This window comes from Aethalodelphis obliquidens, unplaced genomic scaffold, assembly GCF_003676395.1.
Source record: "Aethalodelphis obliquidens isolate GAN/ISIS:26980383/991018 unplaced genomic scaffold, ASM367639v1 scaffold66, whole genome shotgun sequence".
NCBI classification, from domain to species: Eukaryota; Metazoa; Chordata; class Mammalia; order Artiodactyla; family Delphinidae; genus Aethalodelphis; species Aethalodelphis obliquidens.
Window position 1 is genome coordinate 6,721,583 of NW_020838010.1, and position 18,883 is coordinate 6,740,465.

Sequence of the window (18,883 nt, forward strand, 5' to 3'; positions counted from 1 at the left end):
GCCTAAAAGGTAGAAGACCTTTTTCTAATGATTCAAAGCTGGGGTTTTCTTTTCATGCAGAAATAAACACACCAAAGCTAAATTTTAAAATCCCCAAATATTCCCTACAATAATGAGGAAATTCATTTTTATATATATTTTGTGTTTAGGAGGATGAGAACACTCTGTTGAAGTTCAGGGATTAGTCCTGCATTATTCATCCAATAGTATTAATAAAACTAGGAAAAACTAAGGAATTCCCTGTCTCTGCCCTTCCACCCCTTTGCCCCTACCTCCAGACTAGCTGTAAGTCTTTATTAACTAGATAAATTTCAGATTCTAATGAGGTTTTATGCTTCATCAATATAACCTTCCCAATTCAGATGAAATCAGGTTCAGAAATTAGGACAGTGTCAGGGACATTTTGGGAAATTTGTTGTTATATCTCAAATCCAAGTTTTTGTCTTCCTACTTTAACTTATGTCTGGGGAGGAAATGACTTTATTAATGTCAGTCTCCTCAAAGTACACTTGCTCTGGTCTATTCTTAGAAGAAGCATTAGAAAAACTGCAGTTCTCAAGAAAGCTGAGACCTCCCCCCCACTTAGTGATACCAGCTCAAGAAGAAAATAATTTGCTTCAAACTTTTGGCCCAGGGAGAGTTTTGAAGGAAAGATTTTGAAACAGTTTAATTACCCTTTTGTGGTAATCAGAATGGAAAACTGTTTGAGATTCTAATTGTGTCGCAGAATGCCAAGTATTTTGGTGTAGTCATTATTTTGTTACTGTACAAGAGAATTATGATTCATGCTTTATCTTACTTTACACTTACAAGGAACCAAATACCCCAGCATTTCTCATTAATTTCAGGCATACACGCTATACAATGTTGAGTCAAATCCTCCCAGTGCTGCAGCTTCTCATTGGAAATTAAAGCCTTTAAAAATGTCACTTAAGGCTTCCGTGGTGGCGCAGTGGTTGAGAGTCCGCCTGCCGATGCAGGGGACACGGGTTCGAGCCCCGGTCCGGGAAGATCCCACATGCCGCGGAGAGGCTGGGCCCGTGAGCCATGACCGCTGAGCCTGCGCGTCCGGAGCCCGTGCTCTGCAATGGGAGAGGCCACAACAGTGAGAGGCCCGCGTACCGCAAAAAAAAAAAAAAAGTCATTTAATTCTTTCTCAGTTGATTCCTGAAAGTAAGCTAACCTTTTACAGGCCTTTCTCAGAAAGAAAATAATTACCAGTAATTATAATTACTAGTGATCTTAATTAGAAGTTATCCTAAATATTAAGGTAAAAAGAAAATTGCCAAGGACCTCTAATAACTCGAAAAGTGAGCTTTGAGCTTAGCAAAAGCATGGAGGCCACAAATGGGAAATACTGCTAACACACGCACAACCAAGGACAATATTGATAAGAAGGGGAAAAAGTAAGAAAGTCTTCTCTTATGTTTAGACAAGAGTTTGGAGGATGAGAAAATGGCTCAGATATACTCCAAATTCCTTATCCATAAAATGGGGATGATAATAGTAAGTACTTTACATGATTTGAGGACTAAGTAAGGTAATAAATAAAACTCCTAGAATAGGGCCTGGTGCATAGTAAGCAACATATATTACTTACTATTGCTGTAAATAATATGTTTAGTATTCTAAGGATTTTGCTTCCTACCAAGTCTTTTATATTATCTATAGGCCCTTAGAGTATCTTTTGAACAATGCTGAGTTATGTTTGTGCATCTAAGTACTTATATTTTGGCTACATTTTGCATAAAATAAATTGCTTTGTTTATTCTAAATAGACAATAACAGATTGGTTGGTCTGTGAAGGACATTACTGCATTTTTTTTGTTCTTTAGTCATGTTTAAAAAAATATCTAAAAATATCTATATAGTACATGTAGTTAGATGTCTGTCCCATTCTTCAAGATATCTAGGAACAAAGATCCTACTATTCTTTTTCAGGATAATCAAAGCCCTCATGATATTCAAAAAAAATTTCCACAATAGGTGTAAATGTGAATATTTACTTCTATGTCTTTCCAAGCCCTTATTTTTTCCACTGGTTCTACTGTCTTAATAATCTATTTGAGATGCAATTGCTTTCCTATCAAATGGATATGTTTAGTAGCATGAATCTCCATAAGTACTGAATTAACTGTTTGAGGCAAATAAAGTCCAAAAGTTACCATTATGTTGAAATGTTTTACAAAAACAAAATGATTTCTGAATCCCAGCCAATGAACCACTTAGGTTAGACAATATCAGTTCTTTATAGAAAAAATAATTTTCTATTTTATGGGAATTCATTGTGATAAGATATATAAAAGATAGATAGATAGATATTCCACTGTACTTATAAAATTTCATTTTAGAAGCTAAGTTGAAAAATAAGCACTCAAACCAATATACATTTTTATTAGAGATATAGAGTAGAAAATGATAACCCTTTCCTTTCTCCAACTTAGAATATAGCACTGCTCACCTTCCCATAAATATATTGTTCTCTATCAAGAGCTCACTGTTCTCGGGACTTCCCCAGCAGTGCAGTAGTTAAGAATCCGCCTGCCAATGCAGGGGACGTGGGTTCAAGCCCTGGTCTGGGAAGATCCCACATGCCACAGAGCAACTAAGCCCGTGCACCACAACTACTGAGCCTGTGCTCTAGAGCCCGCAAGCCACAACTACTGAGCCCACGCACCACAACTACTGAAGCCCGCGCACCTAGAGCCCGTGCTTTGCAACAAGAGAAGCCACCGCAATGAGAAGCCCACACACCGCAACAAAGAGTAGCCCCCACTCGCCGCAACTAGAGAAAGCCTGCGCACAGCAACAAACACCCAACTCAACGGAAAAAAAAGATCTCTCTCACTGTTCTCTATCAAGATCTTTCTTTCAGAAAGACAGTTTCTGCTACTAAGCCCTGTGGTCCGTCCAGACATATGAGAGCAGCAGCACAATAATTTTCTAAGGGTCATTCTGCCTTTTTATCTTCTTGACCAAAGTCCCATACAATAATATATTGACCTCAGCCAATGCAGAGGGAGAGAGAGTATTTGCACAATCTTTAAAAAAAAAACTTATTATTTAACAGTGAGTCTCTTAGGAAGATAGTGATTTTTTGTTTTTTGTTTTTTTCTGTTTTGTTTTGTTTTTTTTTTGCGGTATGCGGGCCTCTCACTGCTGTGGCCTCTCCCGTCGCGGAGCACAGGCTCCGGACGTGCAGGTGCAGCGGCCATGGCTCACGGGCCCAGCCGCTCTGCGGCATGTGGGATCATCCCGGACCGGGGCATGAACCCGTGTCCCCTGCATCGGCAGGTGGACTCTCAACCACCGCACCACCAGGGAAGCCCCGGAAGATAGTGATGTTTAACTGACCTAATCTTTACACTTCCAAATATTGAAGCTAGGTATCACTGGCTTCTCATTGTCCCTTGGACTTAGGACAATTAACGTTTGATAGGAAAAGTTACTTTATAAATCAATAGTCTTCAAATAATCTTCAAAGAATAATCTTTTCATTACACACATTACCTGTACTACCCATGTTCACCTTTCTGTAAGGGGACATTATGGATTTTCATAGTTATCTTTCTCTTCTATTGATCAGCCTCAAGCATGGTGTAATAAAGAGAGTACAGGATTGAAAGTCAGGAGATTTAGGTTCCAGGTCTGGCTGTACTACAGAGCTCAGCTCTGTCTGACTCCAAAGCGTGAGCTCTTTACGCCATTTCATAAGCACAGTGACACAAAGAGGTAGATGGCTGAAGCACTATCATTATTCTCATGTATCAAGATATGGTGGAGAATTGAGTGCCACGTCTGCAACCAAGTGTGTTTTTTTTTTTCATTCTATTGACAACCAGAGAAGGTGATATGCTTATGACAGTAATTGTTAACACTGGAACCACAAATCATGTGTCACCCTTGACCCTGTTTTCTTTCCACTATACCATTCTTTCTGCCAAATTGTGGCCCTCTTAACTCCAATCCACCTGTAGTTGGCCTAAGGTAAATTCTGGTGAAGGCCATTTAATGTAAGGTTTTCTAATTATTAAGAGTTCAGTTTCACTGATTAGGCAACACTGTGTTTTGAGTTTTTAACCTAAGCTATAGTATATATAAGTTAACCATCCATGGGCATAAAAGCGCCTACAGATTTTACTTCTTACCCTTAAATTAATTAAAGAAGCAATTAGTTGTTGTGCTACCAGGATTAAGTAGTGTTAGTGGCTATAAAAGATCCCATTGTTCCATAAGTGTTCTCACTTGGGAAGTTGGCAATAAGGCTTAATCAAACTAAAGAAAATTTTGCCAAGGCGGACACTGTGTAGCTGAAATACCCCTAGTCAGACTGGATGAGGTCTGTTCTCATAAATGGAGCATCTGGCTGTAGCCCAGAACAGCATATATGAAAAGGGATTTATTTCTGGGATACGGGGACTGAATCATCATCAGTTAGAGAAAGGGAACAAGCAATGTCCCATTGAGACACAGTAGTAAGATTAACCTTGTACTTGTTACCTATACGAGATGTTATGGTATGCATGTGCTAAGATAGGGGTCTTTGGAAATCACATATATGAAATAGCCAAATTTCAGTAAGAATATTTGCTTCCTTCATGTGATTTCACACAGCTCTGAGTGTTAATCTTGCTGTAAATTAATTATATTAGTATTAACATTGTCCTGTTAATATGATTTCAATAAGCCTGAAAGAATGGCTTGGCCATCTCTATATTCCCCAGATAATTAGGAAGACAACCTACTAGTTTATACCCAGAGCCTGAGGACTAAAAGAGACCTTAAAATTCAAACATCTCAGCTTCCCTCCTTTTACTGACTTGGAAACTAAGGTTCAGTGTGGTTAACTGATTACTCTAGACACAAAGGTAAGTAGTTTCAGAGGCAGTAGTAGAGTCTATTGAACCAGACTGCAGTCCTTTAAAACCAAGAGAGCCCTAGGCACTTAGAGCTTCCCAGGCATACCTGGCCTTGGTTACACCAGGAACTGATTAATCTGACCCAGTCACAGTGCTTGGGGTTTTAATGTCAGGAAATGACCTAATTCTTTACTTTTCCTAGTATTTGTGTATTTCAACATGGCCCTTCAATGACTAAAAACTTCACTGCATATTATAATTTTATTAAATGGGAATGTGAACAGAAGGATGCATAACTTAAGGAATTTGACTGATGTGTCAGAACAGTAGTATGTTGCCGACACACAAAGAACTTTCAAGTAATGCTTATATTCTTCAGATTACAATTAAAACCCATCATATTTTCTATACAAAGTTAAATATGTTGCGGCATTAGTTATCACATAAAAACACTGCTTAACCGTAATATGCTGTTGTTGGTCATAGTAAAGACAGTGTATTATCATAGCACTAAAAACAACTTTCTCACTGTACATATTTACCTTTTATTTCTAAATCCTTGACTCTGAAAACATTAAGAAACATCTCCTGTGAGTTCCATGGTTAATTATTGAACAAACTATTTTGAGAGTTATTTACATAAAATTAAATAGCCCATAGTAGTGTGTAAATATATATATTATATACAGTATATATGTATTTCTCCCCACAAAAGGAGAACATTGCTCAAGTCTTCAGCACTATATAGCATTGAATTAATTATATTTAAAATTATCTCTCCATTCTAAATTTCAATATTGTCTATATAGTCTAAATTTTACTTAAACTTTGACCATACCAGTTTATGACTATTTCCTTGCTATTAAAAACACAACAGAGAGACAGAGAGAGAGCCCCCCCAATTATTTTCATTCTCCTCCCCTTCAAATGTTTATGTACCTAGGCTCAAGTGACAAAGAGATACAAGACATGATCTCTACCCTTGATGTTTATAGAAAGAGATAAAAAACAATGCAAAGCAGTTTAGACCAAGTGACACATACACAATGTGTCATGTGAGGTGAGAAAAGGGAGGGATGACTAAGGATTAACAGTCAGAGAGGGACTCATTGAGACAATATCAAACTCAAATGATATTTTCTTGAACCTCAAAGTTACTATTAGTGAATTTCAAGGGCTAGAAAACTTTAGTTTCAATGTGTTAATTTCTCCAAGACGATATTCTTGGATAAAGAAGATATGGTATATATATATACAATGGAATGTTACTCAGCTATAAAGAAGAATGAAATAATGCCATTTGCAGCAACATGGATGAATCCAGAGATTATCATATCAAGTGAAGTAAGTCAGACAGAGAAAGACAAATATCATATGGTATCACTTATATGTGGAATCTAAAAAGTGATACAAATGAACTTATTTACAAAACAGAAACTTACTTACAAAACAGATATAGAAAACAAACTTATGGTTACCAAAGGGGAATCGGGGAGGAGAGGGGGAGAGGGATAAAGTAGGAGTTTGGGATTATCAGATACAAAATACTATATATAAAATAAACAACAAGGTCCTACTGTATAGCACAGAGAACTATACTCAATATCTTGCAATAACCTATAATGCAAAAGAATCTGAAAAAGAATATATATATTATTCAGTTATTTATATATATATATATATATATATATATATATATATATATATATCAGTCACTTTGCTGTACACCAGAAACTAACACAACATTGTAAATCAACTATACTTCAATAAAAAAAAAGATGATATTTTTCAGGTAAACAGTCTCCGCACAGCTCTCTAGTAAGGAATGCCACTCAGAATAATAAAGTGACAATAAGGCAAATTGAAATATTATGCATTCTTTGGCATTTATTAGCATGATTTATATCACCACTCGTGAGTTACAAATGGTTGGCAGGAGCCATAAGGTCAAGAATCACTCAAAATCCCTCCTCCCTTAAGAATAAAAAGATTTATTTTAATTACAAAGATTCTTTCTTCTTTTTTTGAGGGATATTTGGAAATTTTAGTACATATTCTTTCCCACAATGGGCAGAAAAATGAACTCTTCAATATCTAAAAATAGACTACAAAAAATTCATTAAATGAAAAGATAACAAGTATTACAGACTTGAATTTATCAGTCATTAAACAAGTTAATACCAAGTATGACACTTACTTTGTATTTTATATATATATATATATATATATATATATATATATACACACACACACACACACACACACACACACACACCTGGACATATTTATATATGCACTACGTGAAAGTTTTTTGTGTGTAGGCAACATACTACTGTTCTGACACATCAGTCAAATCCCTTAAGTTATGCATCCTTCTGTTCACATTCCCATTTAATAAAATTATAATATGCAATGAAGTTTTTAGTCATTGAAGAGCCATGTTGAAATACACAAGTACTAGGAAAAGTATATATTTATAAATATATCCATATGTTTATATACATTCCACTATGATAATATTTGATAGATGCTAAATTAGAAGTATATACAAACTTCCGATAGGAATATATCAGCTCAGAAGTTTCATTCACTAATTCATTCATTAATTCATTCATTTATTCAATGACTAGTATTCACTTAGGATCTACTGTGTATGAAGCACTATTCCATATGCTGGCCAAGAGAGTTCTTAAAATATGGGATTTTGACAGGCAGAGAAGGAGTAGGGCTTGACATTGTAAGTAGTGGGAATGACATAAAAATGAGTGGTAAATAAGAATACATGATGTGATCAGGGAAATTAACCCTGTGTGGTAAGAATACTGGGTGTGTCAACATTAGAGTAAGCTAGAAAAGCACCCATTCCATAGGAACAAGTTTTTGTGGCAGTTTATTTAGCCCTCCTATGACTGAGGCAACTCTCACTTCATTATAAGATATGGCTCAATAAGCCTTTCCGTGTGTGTGTCAGCTCATGCTAGTCACAGAGGGACTCAAGGCAGCCTTTCAAGCAGTGGGGAACATAATGCAACAGTAAAGAACACAGGGAGCCCCTATTAGGTAGTTGAGAATGTTCAGCTGTCTTTATTAGGCAGTGGAGAAGAGAAGAGCAGACCTACACATTAACACAGATACCAAGCCCTAATTTATGATTTTTTTCCCTCAAGTGTCATTTCCAGTGTTAATTTTTTCCTCTGGCTTTCCTATGTTGCCCAGACATACAACATTAATCAATAAGCATTTGAAGACATCTGCCTAGATCACAGTAGAGATTCCACTCAGAATCATACAGGCTCTCCCCAAAGTTCATCATCAATGCATCCAAGAAAAAGCAATTTACATGGAATCTAGGATAGAAAGGAATGCAAGATCATTTGTTGCTATGGATAGATGTGATGCCTAGATGCAGTAAAATGAGCTCCAATCAAGATTTGCTTTTCTGCCCTGTTCTTTACCATCATGGTGACATATTTGCCTCCATGCTAGCAAGGCATACTTTACTTAGATTCGCCTAATTTTATGAGTTAGTTCCTACCAAGTTAAACATCCACTCTCTGATAGAATCTGAGCATTTATGGACAACTATAACCCCTTTGACAAGTTCTAACTGTGCAAAGAACTTTATCATCAGGAAAACCTGGTTGTATACATATATATATATATATATATATATATATATATATATATATTCAAATGAATGATTTTAATTTTAAAAGACTACTGCAGTTTCCCTAAATTTGGATGCATTTTCTAAGTCACAAAGCATCTTTGATGAAAGTAGTAGTGCAATGAGGTATAGAGACAATAAAGAATTTCCCCTATTCCAAAAAGGTCCATTTATGAAACTTTTACCATATTCCTGAGAGCCTAATAACTTATTTTAAATTGAGGCATTGTAATTTTGGAATCAGCAATCAGGGATTCTGCAGTAGAATTATGGGAGCTATCTAGTGAATATTTAGCACCAGCTATGAGGTATTCATATACAATTTTATGGAGCTGCATAAAGTTCCAAATACAAGATAATGAGCTTTCTCATCTATCCCTTTTACTTGAGCAAATAGGAGTCTCTATGGAAGCCAACTTCAAAGTCTGGTCTAATGATACTATTAAACACAGAGATGGGAAATCATAGAGTGAGGTCAGGAGCTTTTGCACGGAGTTTCTGTGCTATTTCCTGACACTTCCATTAGGAATATGAGCTAATTAAATACAAAAGGGGGGCAGTCATCTTAGAATGTGCCATAGAGTTTCACAATTTACCTTCTTCTCAGAAATATGCTCCATTATTTCCAAAGAGCCAAATTAATTTCTAGAAACTCCTCTGTCTCCCTAACCAGATGACAATTATTATGTAGCCCATGATGACAATCAGAGATTTTGTTGATAAGGGTCTCTACTTACTTCATCGAGTTTTGCTCAGGATAATGCCTTTTAGCTTTACATTTTCTGGTCTTATTTTACTGACACAGTGTGCTTAGGTTCTTTTTATCTACATAGCTGAAAAAAGGTTACCATCCTTCTCTTTTCATTCTTCCTGTAAGAAAAAGATAAATCAAGCCACTTGAGTATTGTCTATTCATCTGTCTTTTCAAACATTAAAAGGAGCACCTACACGTGCTGAGCTCTATGTTGAATAAACATATTCCTTTGCCTGTTAGGAGTCGTAATGAAGGAAACTGACACAGCAGCTGATAATTTTAATACACAGTGGTATAAATGTCAAGTTAGATCTATGTCAGTTTCTTGAGAAGACAAAAAGAAACTAGCTAATGGCTTCATGGAGGTGGTGACACCTAAGCTAGTGAAATTGTGTCTCACACTTAGGTTTGTCTAGTTTCAAAGTCTGTGTTCATTTCACGATAGTGTAAGAGCAGAGGTTGTACAATGCTGAACTAGCAATTAAATGTTGCTGAATCTAAGAATAGCATGCTTTTATTTTATATAAGGTTGTTGAGATAAGAAGAATAAAAATCATTAAGAAATAATTGCTGCCAAAATGATGTAATGTTAAAATTGTATATAATAACTTTCTGATTTTGTAAAACTTTGCAATATCCAAAAGACATTAAAGTGATCAAAAGGAATAAAATAAAAATTTAGAAGCCTTCAGCTTTAGTATATGGATTCTGGAGTAAGCTTTTGTAATCTACATTTTAGAAGGAGAAAATCAGCCTGCAACTGGTATTTCTAGGGACTTGTTGCAGTACCATAATTTCAGGTAAAAAGTAATTCAAAAAGCTATCAAAGTCTTTGGTCCGGTGTCTACTTCCCCTACAGTCTTTCCCTGGACAACACATCTACTTTCATATTCTCAGCTACCATCTGCCGATGACACCCAAATCTAAAATCCAGGCCGCAAGCTTTTTCACCACTTTGAGCTTTTTATCTTCAGATCTTATGAATATTTTTATGCCAAGAAAGCTTATCTGTTTGTGAAAAAGCCATGCCAAAGCAAAAGGAAGCTGATCAGAATCCAGGGAATAAAACATAAAGGTTGAAAGTTAGGAATGTAGCCAGATAGTACATTTAATCTGAGGGAAACAGGCAGGACAAGAACTGGGATTCACCAATGGGTTAAAGGAGACTTTTCCCTGTTTATCCTGCTGAGTCCCATGGGGTGCCGCAATTGCTCCATTTTACTTTCCAGCCATTTCTTCTTGCCTTTTTTCCCTCTTTTTCCCCCTGCCTATCTGATTTTCATACTTTAAAAGATTCATCTATTCCTCAAGGTGTAGACATAACAGCTTCATTTCCTGATTAACCTTTGTTGCCTCCTTAACCAGGGCTCAGGGCCTTCTCTTGTCATATGGTTTCACCATCCATCCACTATTTTCATCCCTGTAACTGTCTCAACACCTTTTCTTTTGCCATTTCATGTCTTCAATTTCAATTTTGAACCAAGACTTTCATCACACACACAAAAAAAGAAAAATTCTTATACTTCACCCCAAAGTGATTATATGATAGTGATGGTTCAGCTAAAATGTATAGTTTCTGTTTTTAAAAACCAATTTATAAAAATATTTTATATATTATATTGAATATTAATCAATAACAGATAAAATGTGACATAGTTAGACTAACAAACTGCTTATATCATAGATAGAATGGCTAAGTGTGTTCTTGGAATTCTTAGAACTTCAGAGTAAGCCTCTTATCAGGTGTAATTTGAGGGACACTGCGAAAGTTGCTTTGTCCTCCCACACCAGCCAAAATTGTTCCCTGTCACTTTGCCTTCCCTACAATTCCAATCATAGAAATCTAATTTATATTCAAATTGCTTAATTAAAATATAGGTACTATAAATGGGAAAAAGAGGTTTGAAAGTAATGAAAGTGTCCAAGGACCAATTTCATCTTTTCATAATTTTCCCCAGACCCCCCCACTACATATTTTTTAGAGGATTAATATGCTAATGTTTATAGAATCCTTTAAAGTCTTTGGATAATGACATATATTTAAGTAGTACAATGACAATAGAAATATAGCAAAATATCCAAAGAACATACAGATGTCACATATAAATATGGAATACTCATACTGGGGAAGACCTTACATATTTCCTCTTTACCTTTACATGACATTTCTCGTCACTTTAATCATGACAATATCTGCCTTATGGAAAAAAAAGTCATGATAATATTCCCATTGCAGGCATTCATTACAAAGACTTAATTCACTGAGAAATATATTAGCATATTAAATCTACAGTTTGTCTCTCAAGGCTAAATGTTTTATGTCACTATATTTCTAAATGCATAGTCTGAAGAGAAGATAGGAGAGGAGTTATTGCAGGACGCTTCTTCATGGGAACATTTTTGCTTTCTGGAAAGCTACTACTTGCTCCCAGCATGAGCCTTCATTAGTCATTTACATGGAATCTATTTATTAACAACCACCGGTTCATGCTCCAAACATTCAAGGTTCCTCATGGCAAAACAACCATTTCTTCCTAGGGTCACTTTTTTTCCTACTGTCTCTATGCAGCCACAATTTTGGAGATATTTTTAGTCCCACTACCTTCTCTTATGTCCCTTAGTATTCTGTGAATGGTTATTTACTCACCTAAACTGCTTTTCTGTAGAAATCATTATCTAGAGTGGTAGCCACCCCGAAACTCTATGACTCCTTCCTTGGTTACCCCAATTTTGTTCTCCATCCCTTATATGGGTTATACACTTAACAAACCTACATTATGAAAACCGGGCCATATTCTATGAAGACATTGTCTAGTAGCTAAGATGGATCCAGAATGTTTAAAGAGAATGATGAAAATGCCATCTTAAGCCCAAATAAACTGTTAGTGAATTGAAGTAGCTGATACTAATTTCCAAACTTCCCAAGTAATGCTGGCTTATAAATTGAATTATTATGCTAAAGAGTGGATATTTTGTTAAATAAAAGTAAAAAACAACGAACAGTATAATAAGTATTTGAATATTTTTACCAGACAAAATGTCCTTTGATATTTAAGTTTATGATTAACTTTTTTAAACATACTGCAGACTTAGGTAGTCAAAAAGGTCTTTATAGTTTCATCTAATTAAATTCTTTGCACTCATAAAAAGTCATGCCACCCCGTAGATGAAAATCTACCCAAAATCCATCATACACATCCAAAATATATTTCACGATCTCCTTTATTAATGCATGCAAACATTAAAACTACAACCTCAATGATTAAATAATGTCAGAAACAGACTCAAGAAATAAGGATTTCGAGAGGGCTCGCGCCAGGGGGTGCTTCCCAGAGCTTCTGCTGCTAGTGTCCTTGTCCTCGTGGTGGGACACAGCCACCCCCCCCCCCCCGCCTCTGCAGACCCTCCAACACTAGCAGGAAGCTTACAAGTTCACTACCAGCTAAGCAAGGAAGAAACCCATGTATTCACCATTTATACAGAGAACTTTGCCAAGAGAAGACTGCACCACCTGAAGATTAACTGAGAGGGCAGAGGGCTTACCATTCAGATGGATCAGCAACTCTGACTCAGTTATAACTTCTCCTCAGAGGTTGAGTTCAGGGCTATCAGGTCCCTCACCTTGGGCAAAGTCACAGAGAATCTTCGATTGGATTCTGAAGTTGCTAAAGCAAACACCCTGGGTTTTGTTGGCTGTCTGGCTTCAGTCCAATACAACCACATAGCACCACTGAAGGCAGCCCTGTGCCATGCCACCACCGCACCTGTAACCATCCAAGGGATCTTGACAGAATCCAGCTGTGGCTCAATGATGGATTCGGATGTGAATGCAGTGACCATGGTGCATTCTTCATCAGATCTTTTTGAGAAGACAGATGAACCACCAATGCAGTGCAAAGTGACTCGGCTCTCATCGGAGGAGTAATAGCAGTGGTGATATTCATCATCTTCTCCATCATCGGCACCATGAGCTGCTTCCTTTACCAGCATAAGCAGTCACATCATACCAACCAGATGAAGGACAAGGAATATCCGGAAAATTTGGACAGTTCCTTTAGAAGTGACACTGATTTTCAAAACACAGTGAGCGAGTGTAAGCGGGAATATTTCATCTGAACACCTGCAGGGCCACCTCATACTCTTTCTTTGTTGTTCATTTTTGGTTTCTCCTTCTCCTCTTTCTCCTATTTTTTCATTTTGCTCATTCTCTTTCTCTGTTTTCCTTTTATTTTTGGAACATACCTGCATTCACCACAGCATCTATCCCCTCGAACCAGCCCAGAATACCAGGCAGCTATGGCCACTGCCTTCCTCTGTGACAAACTTATCATGGTGAAAGTGATCGTTCAAGAGACTGATTACTTTATACAAGGAAGAGATACATGTGTGCACATGTCCATATTCAGTTCCGTACTTCCACTTTCTAAGATGCAGCCTTCAGTTCTGCAACCATTCAGTCTTGCAGGCTTTACCTTGAACCTGAGCTCTGTGACTTCAGCATGAAACGGTCATCCTCAACACCCTCCCCCATTTCATGTCCACCCCGACCAGGGAACTCAGGGTACCAAAAGAAGATGCTAGGGCCTGGTTTGTGTCAGTGGCACTTTAAAAGGAACAAGAGAGGTTTGTTGTGTATTAATTTCCCCCCCACAGGAAGCCCATTACCCTAACTCATCATCATCGTTCACTCTAACTCATCCCCTGAGTATTTTCAAATATAGGATTCCTGATAGTCGTGAGCTATTGCTTTGTTCCTTTCTTACCACTCTCTCCCAGGGCTGACACTTTAGAGCAGCACACAATAGCATAAACCTAGGGAAAGCATGGAAAATAGTCACTTGAAACTAGGAGGTAAAAAGAAAGCTGCTAGGAAGTAGAAGTTCTATAACTTAAAAAATGCCTCTTCCAGTTTTGTGGGAAATGCTAGCTAGGTTATTCCTGGGATTATTATACATATATATATATATATATATATATCATTTTATAAATATATATATATTATAATATATATTATTATACAGTATATACAGTATATATATAGTTCCACACAGAAAATTATATAATAAATAGTATTGTTTTGTAAACAGTCCTTTCCCTAACTAAAATAAAGTTTTACTTATCCTTGCCAGGTTTTCCAGAGAATACAGTCAGCCCTTTGTATCTGCAGGTTCTTCATCTACAGATTCAACCAACCACAGGTCAAAAATTAAAAAAAAAAAAATTCCAGAAAATTCCAAAAAGCAAAACTTGAATTTGCCACACAGCTGCAACTAGTTACATAGCAATTACATTGTACTTATAACTATTTACATAGCAATTACATTGTACTAGGTATTATAAGTAAACTAGATATGATTTATGCATTCGGGAGGATTATATGCAAACACTACACCATTTTATGTAAAGGACTTGAGCATCTGCCCAGAGTCCTGGAACCAATCTGAACCCCACCCCCAATACCGAGGGATGACTGTGTTAACTAGCAGAGTGTTTTTCTATAAGTCTTTCATTTTTATCTGCTTCTACTTAATAGCACTGCCCTATTTTGGGCTATTTGACCATAAATTTCCATTCTGTCTCCTTTCAAAATCAATATGTAATGTTTAGGAGGGCTAAAGAGATATTCGGATGATGACTTGAAAAAGATATTCTACATCAGACAATCAGGCTCACCTTTCTCCTTGATACTTTTCCTCAACCCTAAGCTAAAACTAAAAGAATAGCTTTTACCTTAAAGTACCTTAAAGTATCAGAATATGTAAAACTGCTGGAAACTGGTCTTAGCATTTCACACAAGTCCTATAAAATCAAACAAAAAGAAATCTAAAACCCCAGCAGAAATTAAAAAAGAGTATTGGATGCATGGTAGAACTTCTAAATGTTTATAAAAACTACAATGATGTGACTAGAATGAGAAACAATACTAAAGTTTGTCAACCCAAAGGACCACAAACTATAAAGAGTCCAAAAGGCAGTTTATTTGGGATCTTAGAATTGCTATTCTGGGAACACAGATTCCAGAGGAACATAGAATAGTGTCCCATCAGAGGAAATGGATAGGGGTTTTTAACGGGAAAAAGCGGGAAGCTCATGCAGGCTTATACAAGTTGTTTCCCAAGAATCTGGATTGGAGGATAAATTTGTTCTATAAATACAATTGGGTTATTGAGCATATCTCATCTGTTACTACGGAAAGGTATGTTTTCTCTAGTTCAGAAAAAGTACAGTTCTCAGCATTTTTTTTTCCTTTTGGCAACTCAGCAACTATTCAGCAGTTTTATTTAGACTGTTCAGCAAAAGTTCAGCACAAGCAGTGAACATGGAGGTCCTCAGGGCACGTCTCAGTCATTCCTGACCTTGCTCCTTTCACATGTTCAACCTAAGTTCTATCTCCTCGGTTAGGATGGAAAAGTGGTAAAAGGCAAGACTCACTCTCAGTCTTGCTTTCCAACTTCCTGATATGACAAGGGAAGCTGGAAGACTAGAAAATCTGCATTAATCTAAAAAACTGGCAGTAGAGAAAGTATACAATACTATATAGTTGGCGTATATACACCAAATGTGGGAATAAACATTTTTTAAAGCACGTTACTGTAAATTCACAGAGCCACATGATTTTTATAGCTACTCTTATAATTTGACAAAAATTAAGAGCGGGTCTACTGTAATCAACTTCCTACATCTCAATATAAAGTTCTTCCTTCCAGCCCTTTAACTCCTTCATTCACAAATATTGTGTTCTATGACATCATTGCAGATCTCCTTGACTTTTGTCCAACTCTCTTGCTTCCTCCAAACTTCACTTTCTTCCCTTTCCAGCTTTCTCTGAGAAGACTTATCTTATAAACCTGGGGAGAGTTAAGTTTATCATACTCAGTATTTCCAGAATATCATGTGCACTACCTCTGTCATGGCACTTAACTCATTGTAGTGAAATTTTTGTTTGCATGTTTGTCTCTCCATTATACAGTGAATCCCTAGTTATTAACATAGAAAAATTTTCAATGAAACACAATACAAATTGAATTAACAGGGTGAAGTCATGGCTTTTAATATGTATATTCAAATCCAAATTATCAACTGCATCACTTTCAGTGTTATTATCACCAAACTTCAGGGGTTTGGGGCTTTGATCTGTAACTAATTTATGAGGTTACTGTGATGCATAAATGACATAATCTGTAAAGTTTCCTGGAAAAAAAAATATACCTAACTAATGCTAGTTTCTTTTTATCTAATGAATTTAAGGATTTTTAAACATATTATGAAATATATAAATATGGCATTGTGATAGGTTAAACACAATAAACTATAATTAATCCTGGTAGAGCCTGAAAATCATTTAATAAACTTCAATGCATATTTCTAATAAACATTTTTCAAAGACGGAAATAGAAAAGTCATTTCTTAATATATTCTAAGTCAACAGCCAGTATAATAACAATGTGTGGATGTAGGATTAAACATATAAAAACATTTTTTAAAAAGTTAAAAGTACAGCAATAGGTCATACTATTTATGATAGATGAGACATCAAAATCAATGATAAAAGAAAACATGTTAGATAAATTTAGACTCTTGCCTCATTTCACACACGAAAATAAATTCTAGGAAGATTAAAAAGTTGACTATTAAAACCTATCCAAGTAAACACAAGAAGAAATTAAAAAGGATATTTAGCCAACTATTGGAATATTTACCTAACATCTAAGACGAAGAAACCATAGGTGATTACACAAATGAGAAGACTGAGAGATTTGGCTACATAAAAATATAACATTTCTGACTACAGAAACATTTTTTTTTAATGTAAAGTAGAACATAACTAATTATCAGAGAAATGCAAATCAAAACTACAATGAGGTATCACCTCACACTGGTCAGAATGGCTATCATCAAAAAGACTACAAACAATAAATGCTGGAGAGGGTGTGGAGAAAAGGGAACCCTCTTGCACTGTTGCTGGGAATGTAAATTGGTACAACCACTAGGGAGAACAGTATGGAGGTTCCTTTAAAAACTAAAAATAGAACTACCATATGACCCAGGAATCCCAATCCTGGGCAGATATCCGGAGAAACCATAAATCGAAAAGATACATGCACCCCAATGTTCACTGCAGCACTATTTACAATAGCCAAGACATGGTAGCAAACTAAATGTCCTTTGCCAGAGGAACGGATAAAGATGTGGTATATATATATATATATATATATATATATATATACAATTGAATATTCCTCAGCCATAAAAAAAGAACAGAATAATGCCATTTGCAGCAACATAGACAGACCTAGAGATTATCATATTAAGTGAAGTCAGAGAATGACAAATATATATCAATCATACGTGGAATCTAATTTTAAAAATGATACAAATGAACTTATTTACAAAAGAGAAACAGACTTACAGATATCAAAAACAAACTTATGGTTACCAAAAGGGAAACATCGTGGGGGGGGGGGGATAAATCAGGAGCTTGGGATTAACATACACACACCACTGTATAAGACAGATAAGCAACAAGGAGCTACTGTATAGCACAGGGAACTATACTCAATATTCTGTGATAACCTCTATGAGAAAAGAATATGAAAAAGAATGGATATATGTATAACTGAATCACTTTGCTGTACATTTGAAACTAACACATTGTAAATCAACTATACTCCAATAAAATTTTTTAAAAAACGTAAAGTAGACTGCGATAAAATAATTGCAGCAAGAAACAAACATAAGCAAAATTACAAGATAAAGCAATGACTGACATAAAATATTTGTCTCAAATATTTAACAATTGTGTTAAAATACTATATTATAAAATATACCTATAGGTTTATTTAGAAGAACAGTGTATAATGCATCCCCTAGATACTGGGAAATGAATATGAACATGATGTTTCCATATTCTCATTCATACTTCTGTTCAAAATCACCATTTCCATTCTGTATATTAGTAATATGATCTCAGTGTGCAAAATTTTCTACAATTTCTAAACTGTGTGAGATTATAAAATTTTAAGATGTGTTTACAACACAAAAATTATATGTGGATATAAGTCTTTAGTCCTTCCAAAATTCTCCCTTCCTTAAAAGCAACAAGAAATTTTACAAAAATTGTCAGAATCAACTAATTCAGGACTCTGGAAGTTACTTAAAAGCTCAAAGCAATCCAGGGAGTGTTTATTCAAAAAAAAATGACTGAATTTTGCTAAGAGCAGCAGTCTCTGTAGCATTTTAACTTGCCCTATTTCATTACCCGTCTCAGGCTCCGGGGTAGCCTTGAAAACCAAGAGCCTGCAATCTCAGTGCAAACTAGCAGCCCAATACCTACCAGAGGGAACAGAGTTAGCACACTCCTTCAGAGCCTCATTTCCAGAGAATTGTCATTATTTGACATGTCTGGTGGTTCCCCGGAAGAATTAACACCAATTCTTCAAAGACTTTTTCAAAAATTTTTTTTTAAAAAGAGGAATTCTTCCCTACTCTTTGTATGAGACTGATAATATCCTGATACCAAAACCAGACAAAAATAGCATAAGGGAAAAAAATATATAAATCAATATCCTGTATGAATATAGATGCAAACATCCTTAACGAAAT

At 35.9% G+C, this 18,883-nt stretch overlaps 1 protein-coding gene across 2 annotated transcripts in view; it reads left to right on the forward strand.

The window, feature by feature from the left end:
* HTR2C (5-hydroxytryptamine receptor 2C) overlaps nt 1-18,883 on the forward strand; it is a 257,668-nt gene that overhangs the window by 172,471 nt on the left and 66,314 nt on the right. The gene's annotated exons all lie outside the window — the stretch shown is intronic.